Consider the following 14,113-nt stretch of genomic DNA (forward strand, 5'->3'; position numbering starts at 1 on the left):
TGGGAGTGGTTTGCTCCAGAAAATGCAGAAAAATCCAGAAAAATGCTCCAGAAAATCCAGAAAATGCTTGCCAGAAAATGCAGCTGGTGGGAACCTATGGAGAGAGCCTCATGATCCATCAGGAGGTATCCTCATTCCCAATGCATTTCAGGAAGATGTAGCAGGGAAGAATGAGCAGGGCAAGGCTTTAAAACAAAATTTAAAAAACAAGAAAAATTGGAAAACTATTGGTCACTTCATAAGGGAAGTAGCAACTCCTTTCTTAAAGAGCCAGATGAATTTCTTGCTCTCCACATCTTTTGAGAGGGCTTCATTCCGTCCCCACCTGATGAATGGTTCATTCAGTGAGAACCAGGTCAGAATTGGTCATGAAGTTCCCCAAGTAGCCTCAGTCCACTTTCTCTCAATTTAAGCAGTTTTTGCTGTATAGAGCATTTTGTGCTTGAAAATAACCACATAAAGAGATATACAGTCAAACCTCAGTTCTCGAACGTTTCGGTTCCTGAATGCCGAAAACCCAGAAGTAAGTGTTCCAGTTTTCGTACGTTCCTCAGAACTCAAACGTCTGATGTGGCTTCTGCTTGAGTGCAAGAAGACCTTGCAACCAATTGAAAGCCGTGCTTCAGAACTCGAACTTTTCAGAAGTCGAACTGTCTTCTGGAACGGATTACGTTCGAGTTCCGAGGTTTGACTGTATGTACATGGACCAAATTTGCAGAGGACAATGTGACCATTACTGATATTTTTTACTATAGCTCTTCTACCCTAACTAAAGAGGATTTTGAACCCCCCCTTTTTTTTACATGTGTGTGGGATTTCTAGTTTGCAATGCAGTTCTCTGCATTCAATGCAACACTTATTTTAAAGTGGCAATTTTATGAGTTTCACTGGTTTGCATGAGCAGCAATCACGAAGTGGTGAAAGTGAAAAGTCTGCTCTGGCCCACTATTATTCCTAAGGCTCTGCTTGTCTCTTTGGAGCTCTGAAATACTGACACAATGGGCCCTGAAGTACATTCCTTCCACACAATTTGGTGGGGGAGGGAACACCCTGTTTTTAATAACAGTTTGTAAAAAAAAAGAATGTATAGCTCCTATAAACTGTTAAACTTCACTTTATTGACCATAAATCTGTGTTTTGCTCAATGCAAAAGTTTTTCATCTTCCACAGGGAAAAAATGCTGAAACAGCTACAAAGACCAAAAGGAAAGAAGTTTTCTCTCCCAGACAATTTATATGGAAGTTATTGGATTTGTTCCTTAAAAGAACAGTTACTGCCATGCACTCCCCCACCCCAGGTGAGAATAACCCTTGCCTTTGAGGATCGGGTTGTGAACCAGCCACTTTCTGATAAGAGCCAAAAGAGAAAGTAAAGATGGGTGTATTATATTTTGAGCAGGGAGTAATGGGAGGAGAGGCTGGGTATCTTTGGAGACTGATAAGGATAGAAGTATTGATTGAATGCAATTATCTGCATTTTCATGCCTGAAATACAACTCTACTTAATATGAGGGCTAAATCAGAGGAGTCTCCGCAAAGTCATTGAAACAATTGCTCTCCTAACAAGGCATCAGGAATTAGAATGGATCCAGAGGTTTCCTGGCCACAGAATCTGGACAACCACCACTCTGGTGGTTGGCCAAGTGCAGAAAAATGCAGAGAGGTCCAACACACAAACAGTCCTACATAATTTCTGAATGATTGGATCTGAACACTAAACCTACTCTATATCTCTTCCTGGATTACTCACACTATTTAACTTGAGTGTTGACACTTGAGTGATAGTGTCACAGTGGCCGGAGCAGGCTACTTCAGAGAAACGACGCTACGCAGCTCTGCATTTTATTACTTTATTGGTGCTGCGTATTTACAGTGCTGAAGTCATTGCTATTTACACGGAACGATGGGGTCATTATGTTGCAGAACCTCCGAATGGCTTTTGGCGCGTCTTTCCCCAACACAAAAGCCTTGGAAGACCCATCCTCTTTCCCCTCCTCTTTCTGCGTAATTCCGGAGTTGGGGGGATGGGTCTCCCCCCCTTATTTGCCCCTTCCTGTCCCACCTGGGACCCTGGCTCCGCTACCTTGCCTGAGCCTCGGACACGACTTCCTGCTTCCTCACTGGAATCGGAGCTCCCTCTGCTTTCCCCTGTGCTCGGGGATGGGCTTGAACTCAGGAGGGGAGGGACTTCGCGATATCCCCTGTCCCTCACAGATAGTGAATTGGTTGACCCCATGTTCCTTTTCCACATATGCTGGGGTGTGCACAGATCAAAAACAGAAATCTCAGGATTTTTACCTAGGACATCCATAGGCAGTGGTCTGGCCAATCTTTCAGACCTATCAGCATTAGAAGGGGGTCAGCGTCTACTTGATGTTGGCTCAAAAAGAGAGTCTCTTTAGCAGTTGTTACATTCTACTTAAGTCAGTCTGATTACAGGGGGAAAATAACTACTGATGCCCCTTAAGTACGGAATTGTCAGGATCCTACCTAACCCAGATCCCTGGCTAGTCTCCTCCGAGGAAGCAGCAGCGTGGGACTCCGTGGAAAAAACCCAGTACAACTGAGGATCTGGAAGAACCTACAAAAACTGCAAAGCAGACTGAAATGCTTCGGTTCATGGATGTGTCACCCTTTGTTAAATCCTTCCAACTGCTCCCTAAGCCCTGTCTTGATCCCCAGTTCTCACCCTTCATTACAGAAGCCTCAAGAATGAAGGTGGCAGTAAATCCGGTAGAAGCTGAGAGCTGGCACAGGAGTTCCCAACTGACTTTTAGATGACTCTATTGCCCAGAGTATCTTGGGGTACAAGGGTCTACACCAGGAGTGACAAACCTGCAACCCTCCAGACATTGTTGGAATCCAACTCCCAGCATGGCCAATGGCCAAGGATGATCATGGGAGCTGTAGTCTAGCAACACCTGGAGAGCCAAAGTTTCTCCATCTTTGGCTTACACTCAGAAAGAATCATTGCAGGTGATCAGGAAGAGGAGAAGCAGGCAGTGAGGATATAATCCTTTCAGTTTCCTCTGAATCCCCTTTGTCGATCAAGCATTCCCTATTGAGTGTCCAGTTCATTTACTCAGCTCCACAACACCTGGGTTCAGCTTCCCTTCCAGCTACAGCTCCTTCACAAGATGCTGGTCATGGACAGAGATGCTCTTCTTGGGGAGGCTCACTATTACCTAAGTGGTTTTATTGTACTTTTGATTTACTACTGTAAGCCACCCTGGAACACTATTTGAAGGGCAGGATATAAATTTACATCATAAATAAACTGGAGCAAGACTTCAAGTCACTGGTGGTTTTGTTCTAAAAATAAGACAATAGGTCTGCTGTGAGTCAGACCAGGATTCTCCAACCTATGTTGGAACCAGCCCTCTGTGTTTATATAAACTGCCTCTAAATGGACATCTTGTTTTCTATACAGCAGTGGAGTGGACAACATTTTCTTGACAAGAATACATGCCTCCCTTCCCATCCCACCCACCACAATGCCTTGATAGGGGTTTCCTGCTACGGTTTTCCTGTTTTACTGAGACGAGGAAGAGTTAGAGGTGTGGCACATCAGAGGCCGGCATGAGTATAGGCCTGGTCCTCCTGCTTCTATTCAAGAGTGCCATGAACTTCAGTTGCCTGTACCACATCTGGCACGCCTACAGCTGCTTGGCCAGCCATATCACGAAATGTCCTCAAGCACAGGTGGTTATAGAGTGGAGCTTTCTTCTTACAAATCTGGGCTATATAACCTTGCTTATATCAACTCATAAAGCCTAACACTCAAGAGATGCAAGAGAACAACAGGGTAGCAAGAAAAAATAGTCAATGCATGTAGTTAAACTATGGTATTTCTTCCCATAAGGTATGGTGATGAGCACTAACTTGGATGATAAAATATTTCAAAAGGCTTTAAAAGAAGATTAGGCAAATTCATGGAGGATAAGACTGTCAGTGGCTATAGGAGGCAGGGAGAGAAGGAAGCAAAGGGGTAGAGAGAGAGAAATAACGTCCAACACATTTTGGAATTCTACAAATAAAAATGACCACTAGTCACAATGCCTATGTTCTATGTCCACTGTTGAAAGCAATGAGCATTGTATCCAATGCTGCTGTTCCGCCGGCACAGCAGATGCCCACTTGTTCAATGGAACTTTTGCCTCCTCTCCCCCAAAGCCTCCCCATGCCCCCTCGAAATTTGCTCCAGAGGATTGGAGGACCTTCCAGAGTAGATTTTGAGGGTGCATTGTGAGAGAAGAGCCAGGTGAAGTTCTGTTGTTACAGTTAGAACCCAGTGCGCTTCTGAACACTAGCTTTGGGAATACCAAAGGAGGAGAGTGCTGCTGCACTCAGGCCCTATTTGCTGGCTTCCTGTAGGACAGGCATGTCGAACAGGTAGATCGTGATCTACCAGTAGATCACTGGACGTCTGTGGTAGATCACCGGTAGATCAGTGGCTCCCCCCAAAGAAGCTAAAAAACTTTGGCTCCCCTAAAAAAAGCTCAACATCTTTGCCCTGCACCCCAAAAATGACCTGAACCACCAAAACCAGGACTTTCCATCCTAAAAAGTACCTAATTGTCACTTTCCTCGTCCCTAAAGAAGCTCAACGACTTTTACATGAACCCACCCCCCAAAAAAGACAACAACAGGGCTTTCCTTCCTAAAAAAAAGCTCAACAACTTTGACCCGAACCTCTTGGAAATTGGCCACCCCTGCCACTGGTTGGCCACTGTAAGAACAGACTGCTGGACTAGGAGATCCAGCAGGGTTCTTCTTATGCACAGCCACACTATGAGTTTCCATGCGGGTTCTCAAGCATCTTAAAAGCTGTCTGGATTCCAGACCTGTTCCTACCTCTCCAGACCTCTGACAAGCTACTTTAATGGATAGGCAGCAACCTTCACTGAAGGGCTAAATTTAAAACTCTCCTATGCATCTCTTGTCAAACGTTAAAAGCTTTTCCTGTCTGTAGTAGTTGCCACCACCACCCCTCCCTCTGTCTGCTGGCACCAGTGACAAATACTACATCTCGCTTTGAGTAACAGTATATTGAGTGGCTGGCACAGGCAGAATAAGGTACCTGTAATTTATCTCCGGGAGTTTGGGTTAGATGACAATGCTGGGAACAAAAAGGGCCCCGGAGCTGTCACCTGATTACTGATTCTAAGATTTCTCCTCCGAGAGTGAGAAGAAGTGAGTTAGGCTGAAGGGTACAAAAAGCAAATCAATAAACAGGTTAGTGTTTGCATCATTATTAACACTCAGGCTGTCAACACACCCATTGAAACTATCGCTCAAGGCAGCTTCAGATTTAATGGTCACTGCAAGAGATTTACTGTAAATGTTAGCTAAAGCCAAGCAAGGGAGGGGTGTGGGGGAGGGACTCACTTGACAGATAACAGATCTCGGCAGCATACATGAGACCCTCTAATGTCTGTGCATATAAAATTAAGTGATCTCCACTTGGAACTGGTATTTGTTTGCGAAGAATTTAGATCAAATTCTCCCTCTGTCTGCCTCTTCTTCCTGAATCTGTCCTCAGAGCATTTCCAGTTGAGTGCTTGAAGGGGGACAGGTGTACATCCAGGAGATATCCATTTCTTCTGGTTTATGATGAAGAAATATTTTGTTGTAAACAATTTTTACTAATATGCATTTTTAATATTATTATTTTTGCACAGCTTTCCCCCTAATATACAACTTTTGCCCTAATTTTCATGGTTGCAGAACTGCATCAGGAAATTCAGAGAAGTGTGGATATAAAGAATAGTTGTATTTCAGCTCAGAAAGTGTGGCTGGACGAATTGCTTGCCCATCCTTACTTTGCATGGCGAGTGTGATGCTTTCATCCTACGTAGCTCTCCTGCTTGTATATGCCACAGCGGTGAGGACAAGATCAGCTTAAGGTGGAAAGTTCATACAGCTAGAGTGGCACAAAATGAGTACCTGCATTGTGAAGGCAAGGGAATCTGTGGCTTTCTAGATGTTGAGTTTTCAACCCAACTCCCATCAGCTCTGCCCCAAAGAGTAAATGGACAGCAATCATAGGAGCTATAGTTCAGCAACATCTGAAAGGTCTGAAATTCTCCGTCCCGAATAGAAATGCTTTTGTCAGTTTTTTACCCTTTCATTTAATAAGAAACTTATCACATAATAATAGTGTGACCTTTAGGTCCCAGGAAGTGATGTAAATGTGGGCAGGGCTTATGTCTTAGTGGTTGCTTGGAGGGATGGTGGAGCAATTAGCATTCTTGGAAAAAATGACAGCAAATAGTTGTTTGTTTGTTTGATCTCAGGGTCCAGGTAGGTTCATATGGAAAGAGGTGGTCCTTGAGGTATTGCGTTTGGAGGTCAAAACCAGCAGTTTGAATTGGGCCCAGAAACTAATTGGTAGCCAGTGCAGTCGGACCAGGATCGGTGAGCAACTTGGCCGCTGAATTCTGCACTAACTGAAGTTTCCGAACCATTTTCAGAGGCAGCCCTTTGTATAACGCATTGCATTAATCTAACCTTGATGTTACCAGAGCATAGACAGCAGTAGTTAGGCTATCCCTGTCCAGACAGGGGCATAGCTGGTCCACCAGGCAAAGCTGATGGAAGGCACCCTGGGCCACTGAGCCTCGAGCGACAGCAAAGGATCCAGGAGTACCCCCAAGCTATGAACCTGCTCCTTCAGATGATGTGTAACCCCATCAAGAGCAGGTGATCTCCCATCCATCTGGTCTAGGGAACCACCCACTAACAATGCCTCAGTCTTATCTGGATTGAGTTTCAGTTTGTTGGCTCTCATCCAGTCCATTACCGAGGCAAGACACTGGTCCAGCACTTCCACTGCCTCACCTGCAGATGTAAAGGAGAAATAGAGCTGAGTGTCATCAGCATACGGCTGACAACCTACTTTAAATTTCTGGATACCCCACCCAGCAGTTTCATGTAGATGTCAAACAACATGAGGAATAGGATTGAGCCCTGTGGAATCCCACATTGAAGACTCCATGGGGCTGAAAAGCATTCCTCAAGCAATATCATAGCTGCCAAGTCTCCCGTATTCCCCAGGAAACCCCCGTTTTTCCAGCCGTTTCCCGCTGGCAGCCCGGATTTTAAAAAAACCCTGTAAATCCCCCGGATTCTTACCGGCCCAGGGAGGCTCCTTCTGTGCATGTCTGGAGTCTCTGGACATGTGCAGAAGTGATTTCTGGCGCTGCGGCCATTTTGGAAATGGGCAGAGCATGCGTAGAAGCAACTTCCGGTGCTGCTCTGCCCAGTTCCAAAATGGCCGCAGCGCGACTTTCGGCGCTGCAGCCATTTTGGAAATGGGCAGAGCATGCATAGAAGCAACTTCTGGTGCCACTCTGCCCAGTTCCAAAATGGCCGCATCACGACTTCCGGCAACGCGCCACGCCGATCCCTGATTTTTCAATCTGGGAGTTGGCACCTATGAGCAATATCCTCTGGGAATGACCATCCAAGTAGGACTGAAACCACCTCAAAGAGGTGCCACCCACCCCTAGTTCAGACAGTTGCTCCAGAAGGATGCCATAGTCAATGGTATCAAAAGCCGCTGAGAGGTTGAGAAGAATTAACACAATGATCTACGTACTCCAGGATTTCAGACATGAATACCTGGAGATGCTGAGGTTTGCACTTGAGGCCTTCCACACACAAAGCAATGGTTCTGCCACTGAACTATGGTCCTTCCCCCTCCCTGCATTACCCCATAGTTAATATGCTGTAGTCTGTAACTCTTATTCTCTAAGGTTTTTCCTAGGCAGAAACTGTTTCCCCCTTTGCAGGATGTTTGGTCTCTAAGGCTCAGCTAGGCTTTATGATCAAGAGACTGTAAAGAAAGCAGAAAAGCAATATTGAAAATGTTGCATTTGGGTGTTCTCCCCACCCCACGACACACACACACACACACACACACACACACACACACACTGCACAAAGGGGCTTATTGCCTCGAGCAAAGAGCCAGAGGATTGGTGTCATCTCTGTGGAGTTGTGCTCTAATCGCTCTTGAAATGAACATCCCCGGGAAATTCAGAGGTGGGTTTGCTTTCTTTAATACGTGCACTATTGACTTGGAAGAGGGAAAGGGAGAAAACCACTTGCAAGCATTAATTGCCGACTGAAGATTTTTTGTTTGTTGTGCAAAAGGAACCCTGTTCTGAGGGGAATTGTTACAAGGATCAAAACCCTTGCGGCATGCACACAGCATGGACACACACATAGACACATGCAAAACCCATAGAGTATCAAGCCACATGAGCGACTCAGGGAGATATTTGGACAAGGTGACCTCCTAGAGTGCACATTAGCTATATTATTGGCCAATAAAGTCTCTGGCTGCTTTACATATGCATATTCCTCACATATTGAAAGGCTAAGATTAGGTTGATTATCAATGGGGGATGTGCCAAACAATTACTTTCATTATTGAATATCCTATTAATTATTCAGGAGATGAATCAATTATTCATATCTCATTTAAACGAAAAGGGGGTGGGGGAGAGAGAGAGAGAGAATAACGCAGTCAGTTGACAGAAGTGTTTCCAGTGTCTTCCAATACGGTGGGGACTCTGTCACGGCAGCAGCCCAGCTGAGGCGGGGAGGAAAAGACACTGATTCTATTTTTAATCTTAGTTTAGTTTCTGGTTTTTGTTTTTCCCCCTGGTTGCCGAGGACTGATCTTCCAGGTGGCTATTATTCACAGAAGGAAACGCAACCCGTGGGGTCAAATGCCAAGAACGTCCAACGATAAGATTCGCTCCAGAGACTGCCCCAATTATGTACTGCTATCATTTAATAATTCAACCTGCAGTTTATTAGCCTTTCAGCTCTGGAGATGCTAGGATCATGCAGGTACCCCGAACCTAAAGATAAAGGTGGTTTAATGACAAAACACAGAAGAATCACAGCGTCGTCTCAGCTAAGCCATGTAAGTTGCCTTCCTATTTAATTTAAATTTTCCGATGCACAGAGCGGTAAAGTGGTTAGAGCACTGGATTAGAACAGGAAGAGGTACCTCAGTCCAAGAGGCCCAATGTGGTCCACCCTCTGGTCTTCTCTCACTCTCTGACCCTCAGGACTCTCCTCAGGTCACACCCTTCGATGGTCATGTTCTGCCCTCTCCTTGAGTGCTTTTGCCTGGCTGGAATGTGCCCTCTCGCTCACCAAGATGGAGAGGAGTGTGTACAGAGACCTCAGACTTCCACATAACTTGAATGATAATGATAATGATAATGATAATAATAATAATTTATTTATTTATACCCCGCTCATCTGGCTGGGTTTCCCTAGCCACTCTGGGCGGCTTACAACAGAAAAATGAAATAAAATAATCTATTAAACATCAAAAGCCTCCCTAAACAGGGCTGCCTTCAGATGTCTTCTAAAAATCTGGTAGCTGTTTTTTTCTTTGACATCTGATGGGAGGGCATTCCACAGGGCGGGCGCCACCACCGAAAAGTCCCTCTGCCCAGTTCCCTGCAACTTGGCTTCTCGCAACGAGGGAACCGCCAAAAGGCCCTCGGTACTGGACCTCAGTGTCCGGGCAGAACGATGGGGGTGGAGACGCTCCTTCAGGTATACTGGACCGAGGCCATTTAGGGCTTTAAAGGCTGCCTACTTTACAAAGGTAAACATCACATTTGTTGCCCGATCCACTTTTTACCTCTGGCCATTTCCACCGCTGGTCCATCAGATGCATATGCAAAGCCCACAAGCAGGAAAGGGGCAGAGGCGCACTCTCCTAATTGTGGCACCCCAGTGACTGGTGTTGTCATGGCCTGGCTGGATGCAGAGGAACAGTGGGAGGAACCAGCTGGGAGGAACCCCTTTGCCTTCAGCCAGCCCCGCACCTGACTGTCTGCTTACTTACACAGCCAGTCAAGAGGATTGGCACTAGCTGTGAGTTTCCTCATTAAGTGTCAGTGTTGCCCTTGCAGAACTCAGGAGGGGGAAGGAGGGGGGAAAAGTAGAATGAGTTGATTCTGTCTATCCTCCTATGGTTGGCTGCTCTGCCTTCCACCCCACCACTGCCAATGGGCACCAAATTATATTCTGAAGATACACATAGCATAGGAAAGCTGAAGTATGGAAGTGTGTTGCTCAGGGCCGTCTTGAGCACATCCAGCACCGTGGCGCAAAGATCCCTCCGGCCTCCCCTCCCTTTCCCAGAATTCAGAACTCGGGGCTCAACTTGCGGACCACCTCGCAGCCCCGGGAGCCGCCACCCACAGAAGACGCCACCAATGTGGTGGCTGTGCCGCGACTGGCCAGACCGCCGAAACCCAACGCTCGTTTGCAAGGCTCTGGGGTGCCTCCTCCTCCTCCTCTGTCTGACGACAGCCCACTGCCGGTGCTCTCACTGCTGCCCAGCGGCCCAAGGCGGGAGTGGAGGTGGTGGAGCAGCGGGCAGGTGATGCGGAGGAGACCCCTCGGGAGCCGCTCCCACCACCGCTGCTCCCGCAGCTCCCTCAGACAACAGTGGCTCGGTGGGCAGCGGCTGAGGGGATTCCCACAGCCGAGGGAGAGGAGGTGGCAGTGGAGGAGAAGCCTTAGGGCTTAGTGGCTCGTTGCACCCCGCCAACCATCTGGCAGCGTGGAGAGAAAGGGGAGGCCGCCGGCAAAGTTGCGCAGCACCCCCACTCGCTGGGGCGCCCCTGAGAGGGCAGCACCCTGGTGCAATGAGCCACTAGGCCCTATGGAAAAGACGCCTCTGGTGTCGCTATTTGTCCAGCAGGGCCCTTGGTGCAATTTTGCAGCAGCTGCTTTACACCTACAAGAAAAAGCTGGCGGCAATCCCTCTTTTGTACAAGACAAAAATATGTCTTTGGGATCCTTGCAATCTGGGGTGGGTGAGGAGCCCTTCCTTCTTCTTTGTCTCCTGGGCTCATTTGTTTTGCATGCCCCCTCAGGCCAGCCCTGTGGGGCTGGCTCTGTGTTGCATCGGGTACAAAGAGGAACCATCTTGGAAACAAATTGTCAATTACTGAACGATCAAGCCCTCCATTTGTTTGTTAAACTGGCTCTCAAATAGTCCAATTAATTATAACACAGCTAATTATTAAGATGCACTAGTAGTCATCTCCTTTTCCAGCTGTAGGAAGGAAGGCTCTCTCCTTCTGCAGTGCTGTCACTACTGCATTCCTATCCAGTCGAGCGATTTGTCTCTGTCAAGCCAGTAAAATGATAATGCCAATTAAATCACACAAATAATTGCTGTTGTATCCCAGAGGAATTCCCTCTGCATATTCAGGTGGAATATGAATGAAGGATGGCCAGAGGAGAGCGTTTGATATTAAGGGGGGAATATTTTTTTCCCCTCTCTCTTCATCTGCACAGGATTTTTTTAGGGGCATGGGTGGGATTAGATATGCTCAGGTCACATTCACACCATACATTTAAAGCACATTCAGCACAAAATTAAAGCACATGGCTTCCCCCAGAGAATCCAGGGAACTGTGGTTTGTTCAGGGTTCTGGCAAATGTAGATCTCTGAAGGGTAAAAAAAAACTACAGTTCCCGGGGTTCTTTGTGAGAAGTCATGGACTTTGAATGTGTGCTGAACGTGCTTCACATATATGCTGTGGGTGTGACCTCAGTCAGTAAAACTGATGCTGATATCTATGCAGCATGCAGTTTTCTTAGGTACAGGCAATGCTCACTTTCCAGACCCCCAGCCACATTGGCGGGTCCTGTGTAAGTGTTCTGATTGCTCCACCCCCATTCCACCCTGCCCTTCCTCTGTTTGGCCCCTGTTCTGCCCTTTTAGTGATGTTTTAGTGATATTTTTGGGTCACTTCCAGATTCAGCACCGTGTGTGTGATCATGCATCAATCGGTCGCTGCCCATACGCATCCCATCCTTCCTCCAAGAACTCAGGACATCCTATTATCCCATTATCTCCATCTCTCAGAGATATGTTAGGCAGGATCATAGAATTGCAGAGTTGGAAGGGACCTTAAGGATCGTCTAGTCCAGAGCTCAGCAAACGTCTTCAGCAGGAGGCCGGTCCACTGTCCCTCAGACCTTGTGGGGGGCCAGACTATATTTTGCAAAAAAATAATATTGAACGAATTCCTATGTCCCACAAATAACCCAGAGATGCATTTTAAATCAAAGTACACATTCTACTGGTGTAAAAACACCAGGCAGGCCCCACAAATAATCCAGAGATGCATTTTAAATAAAAGGACACATTCTACTCATGTCAAAACACACTGATTCTCAGACCGTATGTGGGCCAGATTTAGAAGGTGATTGGGACGGATCTGGCCCCCAGGCCTTAGTTTGCCTACCCATGGTCTAGTAGTCCAACCACCTGGGCTGGGCTGAGGGTGTCTCCATTCCAACTCCCAAACTCTAGCTGCTACATGCCACAGTGTTGCCCCTTTTCACATTGTGGGGGCAGATATGCCGTGACCCTGCAGTAGTGCAAATCCACTGACTGAGTGCGCATCAGATATGTGCTGATATGCAGTAAGTTTCACATCATTTGCACCGCAAATGCACAACTGATCTAAATTTGCTGTAAGATGAGAGGAAACACGTTGCACAAAGTGCGAAGTAGCGTCAGACCAGTGGTCCATATAGCCCAATATCCCATTTCTGACAGTGGTCAATAAGCTGCCTCTTGGAAGCCCGTGAGCAGAAAATGTGCTCCAGTTAGGATCTTGTAAAGCAATAAAGAAGTGAAAATGTGCAGGGTTCTTCCTCTTCTCAACTACAAATGGTTTGCAGATAGTTTGGCATATGGAGAATGGTTTCTCGGCCAGAAGACCAGCCTTACAGTGCTTATTGTTTTAGAAACTTCAACAAGTTTCGAACACAGGGAAGAAGGATGGAAGGAGTAAGCAGGAAGCAAAAGAAAGGACTGATGAAGGAGAATGAGTACAGAAGGGACTCACATTTGTGGAACAGACTGTCCCTTTGACATAGGTTGACCTGCTGTGATGTCTCAAGGAGATGGGGGAGAAAGAATGTACTTGCATATTCTCTGATATTCACAAAAATACAGATTAGTATCTACATGTGTGCATCTATAGGTCTCTACAAATGGCACAGATATGTACAAACATGGTTTACTCTAAAGTAAAGCCAGAGAATCAGAAAGGGACCATCTCCGTAAAATACCCAACCACTAATATCTGTGCTAAACAAAGTAATATGCCCCCACCTCCTGCCCCTTGCCTGCCACATAACATTACAAACACCTGGTTTTAGATCTGGACAGACACCAGATTAAGAGGACAGTGCGGTCTAATCCAATCTTGGATCTTATTCAATTAAACACCAAGGATGTAGACGTGTAACCTTGTTAATATCACGTTTAGTTGAGGCAGAGGGAAAGAAAATTAAGATATACTTGGTGTTGTTGCTAATTAGAAAAATTGAGACTTTGCATCTGCGTAATGCAGAGCAACAGGTGGTGCTAACAGATGTGAACTCATTACACAGCTGCAGCAAAGTAGATTGTGCCACGGTAACGACAAAAACCTCAAAATCAGATTTCTTTAGAAAGGCATGCAATGCCTCCGTCTCACTTTGATTTCCCCTCCAGCACCTCATCGTAAGAAGGGAGGTGCTGAAAAGGGGAATCTAGTCTGTATATGTGTGGTGTTTTACACACACACACACACACACACACACACACACACACACACACCTTTTCCTTATGTACTGCTAAGGAAAATAATCCATTATGTTCAATGCATAATTTCAGCATTATGTATATTAGCAGTGTAAAAATATATCGACATTACTATCCACCTTAAATTTCAGGTTCATGATATAAATTATAAAAGGAATCCATCGCTTCTCAGCATCCCCAAGCCCTAATCTGCAGGTTGCCATCCGATTGAATTTTATTCTGATCCTGATCTGATTTTAGGATGTATTTTAATTGATTGCCTGATTTTATGCTAATGTGTTATACATTTGATGTTAGCCGCTCTGAGCCCGGTTTTGGCCGGGGAGGGCGGGGTATAAATTATTATTATTATTATTATTATTATTATTATTATTATTATTATTATTATTTCCTCTGTCTTTCCTTCCTTCCTTCAGTCACACCAGTTCCATATATTGGGGGATTCAGGTTTCATGCTGAG

Source organism: Zootoca vivipara, chromosome 7, assembly GCF_965207765.1.
Source record: "Zootoca vivipara chromosome 7, rZooViv2.hap1.1, whole genome shotgun sequence".
Taxonomy (NCBI): domain Eukaryota; kingdom Metazoa; phylum Chordata; class Lepidosauria; order Squamata; family Lacertidae; genus Zootoca; species Zootoca vivipara.